The sequence below is a fragment of the Coffea arabica genome, chromosome 2c (genome assembly GCF_036785885.1).
Source record: "Coffea arabica cultivar ET-39 chromosome 2c, Coffea Arabica ET-39 HiFi, whole genome shotgun sequence".
Taxonomy (NCBI): Eukaryota; Viridiplantae; Streptophyta; class Magnoliopsida; order Gentianales; family Rubiaceae; genus Coffea; species Coffea arabica.
Genome location: NC_092312.1, coordinates 47,734,638 through 47,756,902, shown reverse-complemented (window position 1 = coordinate 47,756,902; position 22,265 = coordinate 47,734,638).

The window sequence follows — 22,265 nt, the reverse complement described above, 5'->3', positions numbered from 1 at the left end:
CACAAATTGAAGCACGAATGGTGACAAGACGAGTTACATGCCTTTGACTCAATCTTGTTACGATTGCTACAGATGTCATCCGATGCAAAACCCACGTGCTAAGTTGGAAAATAACCCTTGTCGAACCTTGAATCTCACAAACTATCTTCAATGTGTGCTCAACTTGATCGTTTGTGGTCACGAGGTAAGGGTCCTCAAAGTGGTGTGAAGTGTATCCCATGAAATCGAACTCCGGCCAGAACACACTTGCAAGGTCCCATGGCGGATTTGGTGATGTTGGAGCTTCATGTGTACTAAGAGCAAGACGAAAATCACAATGGTCATTGATGTACTTGTTCTTTAAACGAACCCTTGGTACACAGCCATCCCCAAAATGTGGAGTGTTCCCTTCAAGATGAGCTCGAATCAACTCCCTTTTAGTGTGGACTGATTTGAGTTGACATTGTTCCGTGAATGGATGCCAACGGGGTTTAACTCTTGGAGGCTTGCAAAGCCTATAATTGATTTTGGAATGGAACGCACTAAGAACAGCTCAACTTCCCTTTGCCTGATCTGTATAAAAGAAGAAACACTAAACAAAGCAAAGGTAAGTTCGTTAGGAAAATAATAGGCCTTCACCGGGTTGTTCAAGATCAGCCCACTTTCTCTCTTTTCCTCCTTTTTACCACCCATCTCATCAGATTTTTCCATCTCCTTTTCTAGTTCAACAGCTGACCCTTTCATCTCGTTGCTTTCAACTCCCTCGGGTTTTACCTCTTCAGGCACAATTCCCTCATCTAGCCTTTTCTCCATTCTATAACGCTCAAGCTCATTTTCATGTATGCTAGATCAATACAAAGCTGGTCATAAGTAAGTGATACAAGTACAAAACGACGACTATTAAATAAGAAGGCATACTTATTAGTATGTCCGTCATATTTAACTTCTCGCCTCGGCATCCATGCTTTGCCCAACAACACAGGTGTCACTTGAATTGGGACTACATCACACAACACCTCGTCCACATATTTGCCGATTTGAATAGGTACAAGTGTGTGCTTAGTAACCCAAACAACACCACGAGTACTCATCAACTGGTACAGTTGAAGATGATCAATGTAGGAGTGGGTAGTGTTCCTAAAATGTACGAGAGAATGTGGGAGAGTAGCCAAGTGAAAACAAAGGAGTTATCCAAGTGCTTTACTTAGTTTCCTAAATGAATTTGGAAATCAAGTAAACAACTTGGATGAAGCAAGCAATACTCGGACAGATTTGAAACAAAGAAACCCTAGTGCAAATGAAACCCTAGCCGCCGCCCCACTTGTTTTCTTGTTGCTCAAGTGATGACTAACGACCAAGACAGATTTGGGAACACAACCTTTCGGCAAATTTTTGGACAGAAATTATCGACAAACTAGACACAAACACAAAAGGGATAACACACCAACAGATTTTGTGTTCGGATAAACAGTAACGTGAACAGTGTCGGTGAAGAGTGACGGTGAACAGTGTCAGTTTTTTCTTCTTTTTTTTTTTTTAACAAGGCAGCGGACAAAACACAAAAACCCTTCGATGCAACTACGAAAAACAAGGATATAACGAAAGATACCTTCACCTAAGCTTTGAAGCCAACTGATACGGTCCTCGATCAACTCGTTTCGTGTGACAGCCCCACCTTCCTCTAAGGCGAACCAAAGAGGTTAGCGGACTGCCTGCCCAGCTCTCGCCAGGACTAACGGTGCAGTATAAAGCAATCTATCACGTTTTGAAACTTATAACGCGCGCAACAATACAAAAGGGCAAAATAACCCAAAATAAAAGAAACGAACTCCAGAGTCGGCCATGAATGGTAACCGACCCGTCCGAAACCCAACCAAGCATTTAAAAACATATACAACATAACATTAGCCATTTACAAGCCACAACGGCAAACCAAAACCATTCACTAACAAGTACACATTCGATTTGCCTATCAAAAGGAAATGAACCCGTTTAACATTAGGGTTTCACTTCAAGAGCAATACAAAAGGCATTTACATGCTCAATCGGCAATTGACTATCCAATCCCTTCTCAAAAGTAATTATAACCCTGTAAGGAAAACAAATAACACGGAATGAGCTAAAGCCCAGTGGTATACCACCCAATAAGCAATCAAAGTCATATAAGAATGAACCTTCATTTAAAGTGCACAATTAAGCAATGAAGCAAAACGGTAAAAGGATACGGTCGGCTCTCAAGAGCCCATTTCCACGCTTGCAATCTTGATCCAACCTCATTGACCCTCCGTCAATGTCAAAAGTATCAAACCGTAGACCTCACTTTACTTCCATTCCTTCCACCCAACATACCCCAACCGGGCCCGCACTCCATTCAGTAATATGTTGGTAATACTCGAGTTTACCGGAACCAAGGGTCTCGTTACCACAAGGTTCCCCAGTACAGTCCCCGTGGCAATTCAATCTTCACGACCAAGCCCTCGCCGGCTCGATCCAATTGACTACCAAACGGGGTTGAGCTCAGTAATGCAGTAAGGCCGTTGGACATCGTCCAAACGACGTCAATTCGGTTTCCATGAAATGGAATTCATCAACCAATATATCAAGTTCAGTAATGCAATAAAACGGTAGCCATTCAGTGACAATAACAAAAGAGGTGAGGGCGGTCAAGTACACCCTCACCTTAATAAATTCCAATATCCAAGCAAGCCATCAAGGCATCACATAACATTTAACAAAGCCACATAGTAGCAATTAAGTGAGTGGTATACTCACCAAGCAAGTAAGTGGTATTTCATGTACCACGATCACCAAGCCGTCGTGCACTACCTTCAAGCCCTAGAACATATAACACATACAATGAGACTCGATAACGAGTCATGTAGCAATGCTAAACACAACCCCAATAGGGTTTCATATGCATAAATGAGCATAATAGCAAACCAGAAATTAGAAAATGGCCTTAGTCTTGGCCCCAAATAGAAAACTGTTTTACACTCATTATGCGGTAATGGCGTCAAATTCTCTACGGTTATCGGATGGGGGTGTAAGACCCACCGTTTCGAAGCTATGAAACAGGGCTACAACAATGTAGAAGACCACTCAATCCAGTTCCTAACACAACTAGGTCAAATATACGAAATACTATACCAGAATTCTCAAAACAGGTTTGCAAAACGCAGAAAACTGTAATCAGTATATCTCAGTCCATACAAGTCAAAATGCCGAAATTCCAAAGGCATAAGTTAGCTAAGACATCCAGCTACATTTCATTAGAAGACACCAACTCCAAAATCCAAACCAATTCCAGTCAAAATGGCCAATGACTATCGCAGTTTTTCGCATTCTGATCAAAGCAGAACAGCTACAGTAAAAACGGCATAACTCACTCTACACTCATCCAAATGACCTGAAATTTTACAGGCACCTCAAACACATCAATACCTACAACTTTCATGTTTTGAGCAAAGTCCAATTCGGCCTCTAACGCAGTGATCTAAAACCGGACCTGAATTGGGGTTCAAGAACCCTAACTTTCCATTTTCCACACCAAATCCAAAATTGATTGCATTTAACCACAATTCACACTCACAAGAGTCATTATCAACCATTACCATTCATCATACAAGGCCACAACATATAATTCATATTAAACCAGAAAAATTCCCAATAAAATAAAAACTTCACCAAAACAAGCCAAACCAAGAGATAAACCACATTTTCAACCACTTAAGCCACTTCTAAGCATCATGTAACCATTATTGAAGGTAGTAGGGTGTTCAAGCAACACTTACCAAGAGATCAAGAGAGAGAGGGATGTAGGACACCTTTGCTCTTCAAACAAAGTTCACCAAACAACTTGCTAGCACTAGAAGGAAGAAATTTATGGAGTAAAAACTAAGTTAAGCAAGTGGTTTAGTTGATTTGAGCTTGGAGTTGGCTAGAATATTGAAGAGTTTTGTCTTTCTTCTTGCTTAGGGAGGGCCGGCCATGGAGGAAGAAAATGAGAGAATTTTTGGTGAATTTTTTTGAAGATATTTACTTATTTGGGTCAAAAGTCAAAAAATGTCAAAAGGTGAATAGTAACTCTTAAAGTAAGACTAATGACATGGTGACAAGTGGCACTACATTAAATGCAATCTTATCATTTCTTTTCTCTCTCACATCAATCACTTCACACACACTACTTATCTCTTAACACCCGATAAATTTTAAACAGTATCCGAAACTTAACCTTATTGGCCGAATTTTTCCGAACTTTTCGCACTAGTGGGTCCCACGTCCACTATTTACTCTTAATTTTCTAAAAATTCTCCAATGCTAGAAAAATCATCTTAAAACTATAATTGCTCAGAAAATCCACTAAGAAAATATTTCTAAGCCAGATAATGCCGAAAACATGCAATTAAGGGGAAATAAACCCTAGGGAAAATATTAGGGTTTTACGGGTTCTCACATTTCGAGACACGTAACACGCTTGTCCAAGGATCTAGTGGGGTTGTCCAACGCTTCGATCGTGGAACCTAAAACCAAAACGGACGACACGAATTGATTGAAGGTGGTAGAACGGCGACTCCAATTGAGGTGAATACTATAGTGGATAGGTCGGTAGAACAATCAAGGACAATACGCAAGATTGCTCAAGAACCCTTGCCAAGCAAGTTAAGGTTCGAATGCTCTCAATAAGTCGAAGAGAAACAAATCAGAATTTTATTATCAAAATTGTGCACCCGTTAATCATACAAAGTGAGCCTTTATATAGGCTAAGGGGCAAATAAAACCCTAAGAAACTAGACAAGGAAGGTCGGCCACTCCTTGGACAAGGTGGGCCGGGCCATGACTCAGATAAACTAATCTAATCCAACTCTAAGCAATTGAACCTAACACTAAGGCCTAGGGCTTAGTCGACCAAACCTTCATAGGCTCTCTTCGTGGGCTTGGATCATCATGTAGACAACTTGATTATCACCTTCCAAGCCTTCAATATCCCGATGGACTCCTTGTTGGTCTTGAACATTTCACACAAGAGCTTGAAGGGACTCCTTTGAAGCGCTTGGCCCGTGCACGTGTGACTGGGCCCAATGGAACTCGAACTGGATCATTACTTGGGCTAAGGTCCGTGCACACATCAGTCCCCTCCACTTGAGAAGGATTTGTCCTCAAATTTGGATAGAAATGGATGATACTACAAGCGTTGGTAGTATGAAGCCCAAATCTAAAGCCACCACATATTGGCCCTCATACTATGATTCGGTGCTCATGTCTCTTGGTTAGTTTGAAAATGCTCACAACCAGCCAAGAAAAACTCATGGCTTTACTCCAATGGCTCCTCTTGTTTGTATAATTCCCCTCCTCTTGAAAGCAATTTGCCCACAAATTGAAGCACGAATGGTGACAAGACGAGTTACATGCCTTTGACTCAATCTTGTTACGATTGCTACAGATGTCATCCGATGCAAAACCCACGTGCTAAGTTGGAAAATAACCCTTGTCGAACCTTGAATCTCACAAACTATCTTCAATGTGTGCTCAACTTGATCGTTTGTGGTCACGAGGTAAGGGTCCTCAAAGTGGTGTGAAGTGTATCCCATGAAATCGAACTCCGGCCAGAACACACTTGCAAGGTCCCATGGCGGATTTGGTGATGTTGGAGCTTCATGTGTACTAAGAGCAAGACGAAAATCACAATGGTCATTGATGTACTTGTTCTTTAAACGAACCCTTGGTACACAGCCATCCCCAAAATGTGGAGTGTTCCCTTCAAGATGAGCTCGAATCAACTCCCTTTTGGTGTGGACTGATTTGAGTTGACATTGTTCCGTGAATGGATGCCAACGGGGTTTAACTCTTGGAGGCTTGCAAAGCCTATAATTGATTTTGGAATGGAACGCACTAAGAACAGCTCAACTTCCCTTTGCCTGATCTGTATAAAAGAAGAAACACTAAACAAAGCAAAGGTAAGTTCGTTAGGAAAATAATAGGCCTTCACCGGGTTGTTCAAGATCAGCCCACTTTCTCTCTTTTCCTCCTTTTTACCACCCATCTCATCAGATTTTTCCATCTCCTTTTCTAGTTCAACAGCTGACCCTTTCATCTCGTTGCTTTCAACTCCCTCGGGTTTTACCTCTTCAGGCACAATTCCGTCATCTAGCCTTTTCTCCATTCTATAACGCTCAAGCTCATTTTCATGTATGCTAGATCAATACAAAGCTGGTCATAAGTAAGTGATACAAGTACAAAACGACGACTATTAAATAAGAAGGCATACTTATTAGTATGTCCGTCATATTTAACTTCTCGCCTCGGCATCAATGCTTTGCCCAACAACACAGGTGTCACTTGAATTGGGACTACATCACACAACACCTCGTCCACATATTTGCCGATTTGAATAGGTACAAGTGTGTGCTTAGTAACCCAAACAACACCACGAGTACTCATCAACTGGTACAGTTGAAGATGATCAATGTAGGAGTGGGTAGTGTTCCTAAAATGTACGAGAGAATGTGGGAGAGTAGCCAAGTGAAAACAAAGGAGTTATCCAAGTGCTTTACTTAGTTTCCTAAATGAATTTGGAAATCAAGTAAACAACTTGGATGAAGCAAGCAATACTCGGACAGATTTGAAACAAAGAAACCCTAGTGCAAATGAAACCCTAGCCGCCGCCCCACTTGTTTTCTTGTTGCTCAAGTGATGACTAACGACCAAGACAGATTTGGGAACACAACCTTTCGGCAAATTTTTGGACAGAAATTATCGACAAACTAGACACAAACACAAAAGGGATAACACACCAACAGATTTTGTGTTCGGATAAACAGTAACGTGAACAGTGTCGGTGAAGAGTGACGGTGAACAGTGTCAGTTTTTTCTTCTTTTTTTTTTTTAACAAGGCAGCGGACAAAACACAAAAACCCTTCGATGCAACTACGAAAAACAAGGATATAACGAAAGATACCTTCACCTAAGCTTTGAAGCCAACTGATACGGTCCTCGATCAACTCGTTTCGAGACACGTAACACGCTTGTCCAAGGATCTAGTGGGGTTGTCCAACGCTTCGATCGTGGAACCTAAAACCAAAACGGACGACACGAATTGATTGAAGGTGGTAGAACGGCGACTCCAATTGAGGTGAATACTATAGTGGATAGGTCGGTAGAACAATCAAGGACAATACGCAAGATTGCTCAAGAACCCTTGCCAAGCAAGTTAAGGTTCGAATGCTCTCAATAAGTCGAAGAGAAACAAATCAGAATTTTATTATCAAAATTGTGCACCCGTTAATCATACAAAGTGAGCCTTTATATAGGCTAAGGGGCAAATAAAACCCTAAGAAACTAGACAAGGAAGGTCGGCCACTCCTTGGACAAGGTGGGCCGGGCCATGACTCAGATAAACTAATCTAATCCAACTCTAAGCAATTGAACCTAACACTAAGGCCTAGGGCTTAGTCGACCAAACCTTCATGGGCTCTCTTCGTGGGCTTGGATCATCATGTAGACAACTTGATTATCACCTTCCAAGCCTTCAATATCCCGATGGACTCCTTGTTGGTCTTGAACATTTCACACAAGTGCTTGAAGGGACTCCTTTGAAGCGCTTGGCCCGTGCACGTGTGACTGGGCCCAATGGAACTCGAACTGGATCATTACTTGGGCTAAGGTCCGTGCACACATCAGTCCCCTCCACTTGAGAAGGATTTGTCCTCAAATTTGGATAGAAATGGATGATACTACAAGCGTTGGTAGTATGAAGCCCAAATCTAAAGCCACCACATATTGGCCCTCATACTATGATTCGGTGCTCATGTCTCTTGGTTAGTTTGAAAATGCTCACAACCAGCCAAGAAAAACTCATGGCTTTACTCCAATGGCTCCTCTTGTTTGTATAATTCCCCTCCTCTTGAAAGCAATTTGCCCACAAATTGAAGCACGAATGGTGACAAGACGAGTTACATGCCTTTGACTCAATCTTGTTACGATTGCTACAGATGTCATCCGATGCAAAACCCACGTGCTAAGTTGGAAAATAACCCTTGTCGAACCTTGAATCTCACAAACTTTCTTCAATGTGTGCTCAACTTGATCGTTTGTGGTCAGGAGGTAAGGGTCCTCAAAGTGGTGTTGTGAGGACTCGCAAAATCCTTACATATTTCTCAAAAATTCCCTTTTATTTGAAAATTATTTGAAAATTATTATTTCATGTTATTCATGGTTCAATCACCCTAGAAAAGTGCCAATGACCATAGGAAATTAGGGTTTTCCTATTCGTTTTCAATTCAAGGTGAAATCAGATTTTTCGTGTAACCGCAGTATAATTATCCGGTACCGAGTAAGGATCAAATTTGGTGCTTAAGAGTGACTTTTAAGTGAGAAATAATATGTGATTAGGAGCAATGATATAAAGTTGGTGAATAGGAAGTAAAAATCCTAGTACGGGGGGTTTAAGGAAAAACAGTGCGAACCGACGTGTACCGGGCACTACCGATTTGACCACCACTTTCTTGCCATACAAGCTTATCACTAATTGAGCAAAATATCTTCCCTCTCATGATTACTTATTGACCAAAATATGTGGCCCAAAATGCAAGGAAAGAAAGAGAAAATTGTGTGGTTGAGGTTGAGCCAAGTGTTGGCCAAACTTGTGGTTAGAATTAAGTCTTATCTTTCTACCTTCTTATAAGACAAACTTAGCTTAATCTCCTTCATTTTATTCTTCATCTTGGCTGAGCAAGAGAGGGAGAAAGGGAGAGCAAGAGAAAACAAATTCCTTCTTGATTTACACCAACCAAGTGCTAAAATCGAATTCTAAACCGATTGATTGTAAGTTTGGAAGCTTGGGAAGCTAAGGGAACCAAAAACTTCAAGAAATAGTGGAGGATCACTCTTGGAAGCCTTCTTTTTGAGGTATAAAATCTGATCTATGGCTTTGATCCTTTTATTCTTGTTTAAGATGTTAAATAGTCCATGTTTTGGGTTTGATTACAAGTGATGCAAGTTGTTGTGGTGATTTTTGGATGAAATATGTAAGTTAGAGTTTGATTAATTTCTGTCTAAACTTGTTGTATAGTTAGTATATGGTGTATATAAGGTTATATAGGGGGTTTTGGTAGCAAGTGTAGCAAGAAATTAAGAAAACTATCATTGAAACCAAAAGATTTCAGATTTCTGGAAATTTTCATCCTATTCTGTCCGAATTTGAATCCCTATGTTAGAGGCCGAATTGGCCTTAGGTCAAAGAAGAAAAGTTGTAGAGAATGGTATTTTATAGGTGCCTACAAAATTTTAGCTCAATCGGAGCAACGTAAGATGTAAAAGGTCCAAAATACCCTTACTGTTTTAAGTATTTCCCAAGCAGTCCGTGTGATCAGTTAAGTCCAGTTTATCACGTTTTTCGACTAGGATCCATTCTGATTTAGCTTTTTTCCAAAACATGAAAGTTGTAGTATTCTGAATTAGCTTTCAAATGCCTCTAAGAACACCTGATTCGGACTTGTGTACTCTGAGATATGTCCATTACAGTGTTCTACGTTTAAACAGCCGATGAATTGGTTTCTGGTTTAGTAATTTGCGAATTTGACTAAGTTACATTAGGAACTGGACTAAGAGACCTTCATGAATGTTGTAGCCCTGTGTCTTAGCTTCGAAACGGCATAATGTTCATCCCAATCCGATAAGTGTAACTCCGGTTGTGACCATTATGCATGAACCCGTCAAAACTGTCTTTTGTCAAATTGCATTTCCGCACTTGTTATTACTTTGATTTTTGTTCTTATATTGTCTTGAGCCTATGAAATGGCTATTATGATGAGTTTGTGCTGTACATGACTTTGGGTTTGGCTGAAAAAAAAATCATGAAGCCATAAATGGTTGGAAAATTAGGTAAACACAAAGGGCATGCTGCCCAAATTTTCGCCCGAAAGCTAAGTTCTATTTGAACTTGTATAATACTATGACCGTTTTTCCATCTTAAAAACACGATCCTTCTTCAATTGGAAACTCCAAATGTTTACTTACTCTTACCAAATAAAGAGGAGTAGTTTAGGATTTTCTTGAGTATTTTGTCCTCTCTTTTTCATGAATTTCATTAAGACAATTAGTCTACAATATCTACTTGCATATGAGATAAGTTTCAACCATATAAACGATTCCAAAAACGGTATTTCTTAGTCTATCTAGTTGGATTTTGACTTGTCTTTAGTTCAAGTGTTTCCATTAGAAAATTTTATAACCCTTTTGAGTTTGGTTTTATGTGTGGTCTATGAAACCCTAGTTATTTTTGTCCACGGGTCCAAATGTCCTCGTTCCACTTTAAAGTCTTTTATTACGTTCTACTCATCATTCGTCGAGCCTCTTTGATTGCACCTAATTGGTTGTGATAAATGAGCTGTAATATTCTTTTCGTTTAATCTTAGGTTTTCTCGGTGATTAAAGATAATATCCGGAGAGATATTTTGCCATTGTTTTTCATACGTAGGTGAGTGTTCTATATACGTTTTGTTTCTATGACTATGTGGATTGTTGGGTCTATGTGATTATTTGTGACTATTTGATTAAATGTTACTTGTTTTCTATGATTTCTCAAATGAACTTTTTCTAGGAGCCATCCCCAAAATGTGGAGTGTTCCCTTCAAGATGAGCTCGAATCAACTCCTTTTTGGTGTGGACTGATTTGAGTTGACATTGTTCCGTGAATGGATGCCAACGGGGTTTAACTCTTGGAGGCTTGCAAAGCCTATAATTGATTTTGGAATGGAACGCACTAAGAACAGCTCAACTTCCCTTTGCCTGATCTGTATAAAAGAAGAAACACTAAACAAAGCAAAGGTAAGTTCGTTAGGAAAATAATAGGCCTTCACCGGGTTGTTCAAGATCAGCCCACTTTCTCTCTTTTCCTCCTTTTTACCACCCATCTCATCAGATTTTTCCATCTCCTTTTCTAGTTCAACAGCTGACCCTTTCATCTCGTTGCTTTCAACTCCCTCGGGTTTTACCTCTTCAGGCACAATTCCGTCATCTAGCCTTTTCTCCATTCTATAACGCTCAAGCTCATTTTCATGTATGCTAGATCAATACAAAGCTGGTCATAAGTAAGTGATACAAGTACAAAACGACGACTATTAAATAAGAAGGCATACTTATTAGTATGTCCGTCATATTTAACTTCTCGCCTCGGCATCCATGCTTTGCCCAACAACACAGGTGTCACTTGAATTGGGACTACATCACACAACACCTCGTCCACATATTTGCCGATTTGAATAGGTACAAGTGTGTGCTTAGTAACCCAAACAACACCACGAGTACTCATCAACTGGTACAGTTGAAGATGATCAATGTAGGAGTGGGTAGTGTTCCTAAAATGTAGGAGAGAATGTGGGAGAGTAGCCAAGTGAAAACAAAGGAGTTATCCAAGTGCTTTACTTAGTTTCCTAAATGAATTTGGAAATCAAGTAAACAACTTGGATGAAGCAAGCAATACTCGGACAGATTTGAAACAAAGAAACCCTAGTGCAAATGAAACCCTAGCCGCCGCCCCACTTGTTTTCTTGTTGCTCAAGTGATGACTAACGACCAAGACAGATTTGGGAACACAACCTTTCGGCAAATTTTTGGACAGAAATTATCGACAAACTAGACACAAACACAAAAGGGATAACACACCAACAGATTTTGTGTTCGGATAAACAGTAACGTGAACAGTGTCGGTGAAGAGTGACGGTGAACAGTGTCATTTTTTTCTTCTTTTTTTTTTTTAACAAGGCAGCGGACAAAACACAAAAACCCTTCGATGCAACTACGAAAAACAAGGATATAACGAAAGATACCTTCACCTAAGCTCTGAAGCCAACTGATACGGTCCTCGATCAACTCGTTTCGAGACACGTAACACGCTTGTCCAAGGATCTAGTGAGGTTGTCCAACGCTTCGATTGTGGAACCTAAAACCAAAACGGACGACACGAATTGATTGAAGGTGGTAGAACGGCGACTCCAATTGAGGTGAATACTATAGTGGATAGGTCGGTAGAACAATCAAGGACAATACGCAAGATTGCTCAAGAACCCTTGCCAAGCAAGTTAAGGTTCGAATGCTCTCAATAAGTCGAAGAGAAACAAATCAGAATTTTATTATCAAAATTGTGCACCCGTTAATCATACAAAGTGAGCCTTTATATAGGCTAAGGGGCAAATAAAACCCTAAGAAACTAGACAAGGAAGGTCGGCCACTCCTTGGACAAGGTGGGCCGGGCCATGACTCAAATAAACTAATCTAATCCAACTCTAAGCAATTGAACCTAACACTAAGGCCTAGGGCTTAGTCGACCAAACCTTCATGGGCTCTCTTCGTGGGCTTGGATCATCATGTAGACAACTTGATTATCACCTTCCAAGCCTTCAATATCCCGATGGACTCCTTGTTGGTCTTGAACATTTCACACAAGAGCTTGAAGGGACTCCTTTGAAGCGCTTGGCCCGTGCACGTGTGACTGGGCCCAATGGAACTCGAACTGGATCATTACTTGGGCTAAGGTCCGTGCACACATCAGTCCCCTCCATGATTCGGTGCTCATGTCTCTTGGTTAGTTTGAAAATGCTCACAACCAGCCAAGAAAAACTCATGGCTTTACTCCAATGGCTCCTCTTGTTTGTATAATTCCCCTCCTCTTGAAAGCAATTTGCCCACAAATTGAAGCACGAATGGTGACAAGACGAGTTACATGCCTTTGACTCAATCTTGTTACGATTGCTACAGATGTCATCCGATGCAAAACCCACGTGCTAAGTTGGAAAATAACCCTTGTCGAACCTTGAATCTCACAAACTATCTTCAATGTGTGCTCAACTTGATCGTTTGTGGTCACGAGGTAAGGGTCCTCAAAGTGGTGTGAAGTGTATCCCATGAAATCGAACTCCGGCCAGAACACACTTGCAAGGTCCCATGGCGGATTTGGTGATGTTGGAGCTTCATGTGTACTAAGAGCAAGACGAAAATCACAATGGTCATTGATGTACTTGTTCTTTAAACGAACCCTTGGTACACAGCCATCCCCAAAATGTGGAGTGTTCCCTTCAAGATGAGCTCGAATCAACTCCCTTTTGGTGTGGACTGATTTGAGTTGACATTGTTCCGTGAATGGATGCCAACGGGGTTTAACTCTTGGAGGCTTGCAAAGCCTATAATTGATTTTGGAATGGAACGCACTAAGAACAGCTCAACTTCCCTTTGCCTGATCTGTATAAAAGAAGAAACACTAAACAAAGCAAAGGTAAGTTCGTTAGGAAAATAATAGGCCTTCACCGGGTTGTTCAAGATCAGCCCACTTTCTCTCTTTTCCTCCTTTTTACCACCCATCTCATCAGATTTTTCCATCTCCTTTTCTAGTTCAACAGCTGACCCTTTCATCTCGTTGCTTTCAACTCCCTCGGGTTTTACCTCTTCAGGCACAATTCCCTCATCTAGCCTTTTCTCCATTCTATAACGCTCAAGCTCATTTTCATGTATGCTAGATCAATACAAAGCTGGTCATAAGTAAGTGATACAAGTACAAAACGACGACTATTAAATAAGAAGGCATACTTATTAGTATGTCCGTCATATTTAACTTCTCGCCTCGGCATCCATGCTTTGCCCAACAACACAGGTGTCACTTGAATTGGGACTACATCACACAACACCTCGTCCACATATTTGCCGATTTGAATAGGTACAAGTGTGTGCTTAGTAACCCAAACAACACCACGAGTACTCATCAACTGGTACAGTTGAAGATGATCAATGTAGGAGTGGGTAGTGTTCCTAAAATGTAGGAGAGAATGTGGGAGAGTAGCCAAGTGAAAACAAAGGAGTTATCCAAGTGCTTTACTTAGTTTCCTAAATGAATTTGGAAATCAAGTAAACAACTTGGATGAAGCAAGCAATACTCGGACAGATTTGAAACAAAGAAACCCTAGTGCAAATGAAACCCTAGCCGCCGCCCCACTTGTTTTCTTGTTGCTCAAGTGATGACTAACGACCAAGACAGATTTGGGAACACAACCTTTCGGCAAATTTTTGGACAGAAATTATCGACAAACTAGACACAAACACAAAAGGGATAACACACCAACAGATTTTGTGTTCGGATAAACAGTAACGTGAACAGTGTCGGTGAAGAGTGACGGTGAACAGTGTCATTTTTTTCTTCTTTTTTTTTTTAACAAGGCAGCGGACAAAACACAAAAACCCTTCGATGCAACTACGAAAAACAAGGATATAACGAAAGATACCTTCACCTAAGCTCTGAAGCCAACTGATACGGTCCTCGATCAACTCGTTTCGAGACACGTAACACGCTTGTCCAAGGATCTAGTGAGGTTGTCCAACGCTTCGATTGTGGAACCTAAAACCAAAACGGACGACACGAATTGATTGAAGGTGGTAGAACGGCGACTCCAATTGAGGTGAATACTATAGTGGATAGGTCGGTAGAACAATCAAGGACAATACGCAAGATTGCTCAAGAACCCTTGCCAAGCAAGTTAAGGTTCGAATGCTCTCAATAAGTCGAAGAGAAACAAATCAGAATTTTATTATCAAAATTGTGCACCCGTTAATCATACAAAGTGAGCCTTTATATAGGCTAAGGGGCTAATAAAACCCTAAGAAACTAGACAAGGAAGGTCGGCCACTCCTTGGACAAGGTGGGCCGGGCCATGACTCAAATAAACTAATCTAATCCAACTCTAAGCAATTGAACCTAACACTAAGGCCTAGGGCTTAGTCGACCAAACCTTCATGGGCTCTCTTCGTGGGCTTGGATCATCATGTAGACAACTTGATTATCACCTTCCAAGCCTTCAATATCCCGATGGACTCCTTGTTGGTCTTGAACATTTCACACAAGAGCTTGAAGGGACTCCTTTGAAGCGCTTGGCCCGTGCACGTGTGACTGGGCCCAATGGAACTCGAACTGGATCATTACTTGGGCTAAGGTCCGTGCACACATCAGTCCCCTCCACTTGAGAAGGATTTGTCCTCAAATTTGGATAGAAATGGATGATACTACAAGCGTTGGTAGTATGAAGCCCAAATCTAAAGCCACCACATATTGGCCCTCATACTATGATTCGGTGCTCATGTCTCTTGGTTAGTTTGAAAATGCTCACAACCAGCCAAGAAAAACTCATGGCTTTACTCCAATGGCTCCTCTTGTTTGTATAATTCCCCTCCTCTTGAAAGCAATTTGCCCACAAATTGAAGCACGAATGGTGACAAGACGAGTTACATGGCTTTGACTCAATCTTGTTACGATTGCTACAGATGTCATCCGATGCAAAACCCACGTGCTAAGTTGGAAAATAACCCTTGTCGAACCTTGAATCTCACAAACTATCTTCAATGTGTGCTCAACTTGATCGTTTGTGGTCACGAGGTAAGGGTCCTCAAAGTGGTGTGAAGTGTATCCCATGAAATCGAACTCCGGCCAGAACACACTTGCAAGGTCCCATGGCGGATTTGGTGATGTTGGAGCTTCATGTGTACTAAGAGCAAGACGAAAATCACAATGGTCATTGATGTACTTGTTCTTTAAACGAACCCTTGGTACACAGCCATCCCCAAAATGTGGAGTGTTCCCTTCAAGATGAGCTCGAATCAACTCCCTTTTGGTGTGGACTGATTTGAGTTGACATTGTTCCGTGAATGGATGCCAACGGGGTTTAACTCTTGGAGGCTTGCAAAGCCTATAATTGATTTTGGAATGGAACGCACTAAGAACAGCTCAACTTCCCTTTGCCTGATCTGTATAAAAGAAGAAACACTAAACAAAGCAAAGGTAAGTTCGTTAGGAAAATAATAGGCCTTCACCGGGTTGTTCAAGATCAGCCCACTTTCTCTCTTTTCCTCCTTTTTACCACCCATCTCATCAGATTTTTCCATCTCCTTTTCTAGTTCAACAGCTGACCCTTTCATCTCGTTGCTTTCAACTCCCTCGGGTTTTACCTCTTCAGGCACAATTCCCTCATCTAGCCTTTTCTCCATTCTATAACGCTCAAGCTCATTTTCATGTATGCTAGATCAATACAAAGCTGGTCATAAGTAAGTGATACAAGTACAAAACGACGACTATTAAATAAGAAGGCATACTTATTAGTATGTCCGTCATATTTAACTTCTCGCCTCGGCATCCATGCTTTGCCCAACAACACAGGTGTCACTTGAATTGGGACTACATCACACAACACCTCGTCCACATATTTGCCGATTTGAATAGGTACAAGTGTGTGCTTAGTAACCCAAACAACACCACGAGTACTCATCAACTGGTACAGTTGAAGATGATCAATGTAGGAGTGGGTAGTGTTCCTAAAATGTAGGAGAGAATGTGGGAGAGTAGCCAAGTGAAAACAAAGGAGTTATCCAAGTGCTTTACTTAGTTTCCTAAATGAATTTGGAAATCAAGTAAACAACTTGGATGAAGCAAGCAATACTCGGACAGATTTGAAACAAAGAAACCCTAGTGCAAATGAAACCCTAGCCGCCGCCCCACTTGTTTTCTTGTTGCTCAAGTGATGACTAACGACCAAGACAGATTTGGGAACACAACCTTTCGGCAAATTTTTGGACAGAAATTATCGACAAACTAGACACAAACACAAAAGGGATAACACACCAACAGATTTTGTGTTCGGATAAACAGTAACGTGAACAGTGTCGGTGAAGAGTGACGGTGAACAGTGTCATTTTTTTCTTCTTTTTTTTTTTAACAAGGCAGCGGACAAAACACAAAAACCCTTCGATGCAACTACGAAAAACAAGGATATAACGAAAGATACCTTCACCTAAGCTCTGAAGCCAACTGATACGGTCCTCGATCAACTCGTTTCGAGACACGTAACACGCTTGTCCAAGGATCTAGTGAGGTTGTCCAACGCTTCGATTGTGGAACCTAAAACCAAAACGGACGACACGAATTGATTGAAGGTGGTAGAACGGCGACTCCAATTGAGGTGAATACTATAGTGGATAGGTCGGTAGAACAATCAAGGACAATACGCAAGATTGCTCAAGAACCCTTGCCAAGCAAGTTAAGGTTCGAATGCTCTCAATAAGTCGAAGAGAAACAAATCAGAATTTTATTATCAAAATTGTGCACCCGTTAATCATACAAAGTGAGCCTTTATATAGGCTAAGGGGCTAATAAAACCCTAAGAAACCAGACAAGGAAGGTCGGCCACTCCTTGGACAAGGTGGGCCGGGCCATGACTCAAATAAACTAATCTAATCCAACTCTAAGCAATTGAACCTAACACTAAGGCCTAGGGCTTAGTCGACCAAACCTTCATGGGCTCTCTTCGTGGGCTTGGATCATCATGTAGACAACTTGATTATCACCTTCCAAGCCTTCAATATCCCGATGGACTCCTTGTTGGTCTTGAACATTTCACACAAGAGCTTGAAGGGACTCCTTTGAAGCGCTTGGCCCGTGCACGTGTGACTGGGCCCAATGGAACTCGAACTGGATCATTACTTGGGCTAAGGTCCGTGCACACATCAGTCCCCTCCACTTGAGAAGGATTTGTCCTCAAATTTGGATAGAAATGGATGATACTACAAGCGTTGGTAGTATGAAGCCCAAATCTAAAGCCACCACATATTGGCCCTCATACTATGATTCGGTGCTCATGTCTCTTGGTTAGTTTGAAAATGCTCACAACCAGCCAAGAAAAACTCATGGCTTTACTCCAATGGCTCCTCTTGTTTGTATAATTCCCCTCCTCTTGAAAGCAATTTGCCCACAAATTGAAGCACGAATGGTGACAAGACGAGTTACATGCCTTTGACTCAATCTTGTTACGATTGCTACAGATGTCATCCGATGCAAAACCCACGTGCTAAGTTGGAAAATAACCCTTGTCGAACCTTGAATCTCACAAACTATCTTCAATGTGTGCTCAACTTGATCGTTTGTGGTCACGAGGTAAGGGTCCTCAAAGTGGTGTGAAGTGTATCCCATGAAATCGAACTCCGGCCAGAACACACTTGCAAGGTCCCATGGCGGATTTGGTGATGTTGGAGCTTCATGTGTACTAAGAGCAAGACGAAAATCACAATGGTCATTGATGTACTTGTTCTTTAAACGAACCCTTGGTACACAGCCATCCCCAAAATGTGGAGTGTTCCCTTCAAGATGAGCTCGAATCAACTCCCTTTTGGTGTGGACTGATTTGAGTTGACATTGTTCCGTGAATGGATGCCAACGGGGTTTAACTCTTGGAGGCTTGCAAAGCCTATAATTGATTTTGGAATGGAACGCACTAAGAACAGCTCAACTTCCCTTTGCCTGATCTGTATAAAAGAAGAAACACTAAACAAAGCAAAGGTAAGTTCGTTAGGAAAATAATAGGCCTTCACCGGGTTGTTCAAGATCAGCCCACTTTCTCTCTTTTCCTCCTTTTTACCACCCATCTCATCAGATTTTTCCATCTCCTTTTCTAGTTCAACAGCTGACCCTTTCATCTCGTTGCTTTCAACTCCCTCGGGTTTTACCTCTTCAGGCACAATTCCCTCATCTAGCCTTTTCTCCATTCTATAACGCTCAAGCTCATTTTCATGTATGCTAGATCAATACAAAGCTGGTCATAAGTAAGTGATACAAGTACAAAACGACGACTATTAAATAAGAAGGCATACTTATTAGTATGTCCGTCATATTTAACTTCTCGCCTCGGCATCCATGCTTTGCCCAACAACACAGGTGTCACTTGAATTGGGACTACATCACACAACACCTCGTCCACATATTTGCCGATTGGAATAGGTACAAGTGTGTGCTTAGTAACCCAAACAACACCACGAGTACTCATCAACTGGTACAGTTGAAGATGATCAATGTAGGAGTGGGTAGTGTTCCTAAAATGTAGGAGAGAATGTGGGAGAGTAGCCAAGTGAAAACAAAGGAGTTATCCAAGTGCTTTACTTAGTTTCCTAAATGAATTTGGAAATCAAGTAAACAACTTGGATGAAGCAAGCAATACTCGGACAGATTTGAAACAAAGAAACCCTAGTGCAAATGAAACCCTAGCCGCCGCCCCACTTGTTTTCTTGTTGCTCAAGTGATGACTAACGACCAAGACAGATTTGGGAACACAACCTTTCGGCAAATTTTTGGACAGAAATTATCGACAAACTAGACACAAACACAAAAGGGATAACACACCAACAGATTTTGTGTTCGGATAAACAGTAACGTGAACAGTGTCGGTGAAGAGTGACGGTGAACAGTGTCATTTTTTTCTTCTTTTTTTTTTTAACAAGGCAGCGGACAAAACACAAAAACCCTTCGATGCAACTACGAAAAACAAGGATATAACGAAAGATACCTTCACCTAAGCTCTGAAGCCAACTGATACGGTCCTCGATCAACTCGTTTCGAGACACGTAACACGCTTGTCCAAGGATCTAGTGAGGTTGTCCAACGCTTCGATTGTGAAACCTGAAACCAAAACGGACGACACGAATTGATTGAAGGTGGTAGAACGGCGACTCCAATTGAGGTGAATACTATAGTGGATAGGTCGGTAGAACAATCAAGGACAATACGCAAGATTGCTCAAGAACCCTTGCCAAGCAAGTTAAGGTTCGAATGCTCTCAATAAGTCGAAGAGAAACAAATCAGAATTTTATTATCAAAATTGTGCACCCGTTAATCATACAAAGTGAGCCTTTATATAGGCTAAGGGGCTAATAAAACCCTAAGAAACTAGACAAGGAAGGTCGGCCACTCCTTGGACAAGGTGGGCCGGGCCATGACTCAAATAAACTAATCTAATCCAACTCTAAGCAATTGAACCTAACACTAAGGCCTAGGGCTTAGTCGACCAAACCTTCATGGGCTCTCTTCGTGGGCTTGGATCATCATGTAGACAACTTGATTATCACCTTCCAAGCCTTCAATATCCCGATGGACTCCTTGTTGGTCTTGAACATTTCACACAAGAGCTTGAAGGGACTCCTTTGAAGCGCTTGGCCCGTGCACGTGTGACTGGGCCCAATGGAACTCGAACTGGATCATTACTTGGGCTAAGGTCCGTGCACACATCAGTCCCCTCCACTTGAGAAGGATTTGTCCTCAAATTTGGATAGAAATGGATGATACTACAAGCGTTGGTAGTATGAAGCCCAAATCTAAAGCCACCACATATTGGCCCTCATACTATGATTCGGTGCTCATGTCTCTTGGTTAGTTTGAAAATGCTCACAACCAGCCAAGAAAAACTCATGGCTTTACTCCAATGGCTCCTCTTGTTTGTATAATTCCCCTCCTCTTGAAAGCAATTTGCCCACAAATTGAAGCACGAATGGTGACAAGACGAGTTACATGGCTTTGACTCAATCTTGTTACGATTGCTACAGATGTCATTCGATGCAAAACCCACGTGCTAAGTTGGAAAATAACCCTTGTCGAACCTTGAATCTCACAAACTATCTTCAATGTGTGCTCAACTTGATCGTTTGTGGTCACGAGGTAAGGGTCCTCAAAGTGGTGTGAAGTACATCCCATGAAATCGAACTCCGGCCAGAACACACTTGCAAGGTCCCATGGCGGATTTGGTGATGTTGGAGCTTCATGTGTACTAAGAGCAAGACGAAAATCACAATGGTCATTGATGTACTTGTTCTTTAAACGAACCCTTGGTACACAGCCATCCCCAAAATGTGGAGTGTTCCCTTCAAGATGAGCTCGAATCAACTCCCTTTTGGTGTGGACTGATTTGAGTTGACATTGTTCCGTGAATGGATGCCAACGGGGTTTAACTCTTGGAGGCTTGCAAAGCCTATAATTGATTTTGGAATGGAACGCACTAAGAACAGCTCAACTTCCCTTTGCCTGATCTGTATAAAAGAAGAAACACTAAACAAAGCAAAGGTAAGTTCGTTAGGAAAATAATAGGCCTTCACCGGGTTGTTCAAGATCAGCCCACTTTCTCTCTTTTCCTCCTTTTTACCACCCATCTCATCAGATTTTTCCATCTCCTTTTCTAGTTCAACAGCTGACCCTTTCATCTCGTTGCTTTCAACTCCCTCGGGTTTTACCTCTTCAGGCACAATTCCCTCATCTAGCCTTTTCTCCATTCTATAACGCTCAAGCTCATTTTCATGTATGCTAGATCAATACAAAGCTGGTCATAAGTAAGTGATACAAGTACAAAACGACGACTATTAAATAAGAAGGCATACTTATTAGTATGTCCGTCATATTTAACTTCTCGCCTCGGCATCCATGCTTTGCCCAACAACACAGGTGTCACTTGAATTGGGACTACATCACACAACACCTCGTCCACATATTTGCCGATTTGAATAGGTACAAGTGTGTGCTTAGTAACCCAAACAACACCACGAGTACTCATCAACTGGTACAGTTGAAGATGATCAATGTAGGAGTGGGTAGTGTTCCTAAAATGTAGGAGAGAATGTGGGAGAGTAGCCAAGTGAAAACAAAGGAGTTATCCAAGTGCTTTACTTAGTTTCCTAAATGAATTTGGAAATCAAGTAAACAACTTGGATGAAGCAAGCAATACTCGGACAGATTTGAAACAAAGAAACCCTAGTGCAAATGAAACCCTAGCCGCCGCCCCACTTGTTTTCTTGTTGCTCAAGTGATGACTAACGACCAAGACAGATTTGGGAACACAACCTTTCGGCAAATTTTTGGACAGAAATTATCGACAAACTAGACACAAACACAAAAGGGATAACACACCAACAGATTTTGTGTTCGGATAAACAGTAACGTGAACAGTGTCGGTGAAGAGTGACGGTGAACAGTGTCATTTTTTTCTTCTTTTTTTTTTTAACAAGGCAGCGGACAAAACACAAAAACCCTTCGATGCAACTACGAAAAACAAGGATATAACGAAAGATACCTTCACCTAAGCTCTGAAGCCAACTGATACGGTCCTCGATCAACTCGTTTCGAGACACGTAACACGCTTGTCCAAGGATCTAGTGAGGTTGTCCAACGCTTCGATTGTGGAACCTAAAACCAAAACGGACGACACGAATTGATTGAAGGTGGTAGAACGGCGACTCCAATTGAGGTGAATACTATAGTGGATAGGTCGGTAGAACAATCAAGGACAATACGCAAGATTGCTCAAGAACCCTTGCCAAGCAAGTTAAGGTTCGAATGCTCTCAATAAGTCGAAGAGAAACAAATCAGAATTTTATTATCAAAATTGTGCACCCGTTAATCATACAAAGTGAGCCTTTATATAGGCTAAGGGGCTAATAAAACCCTAAGA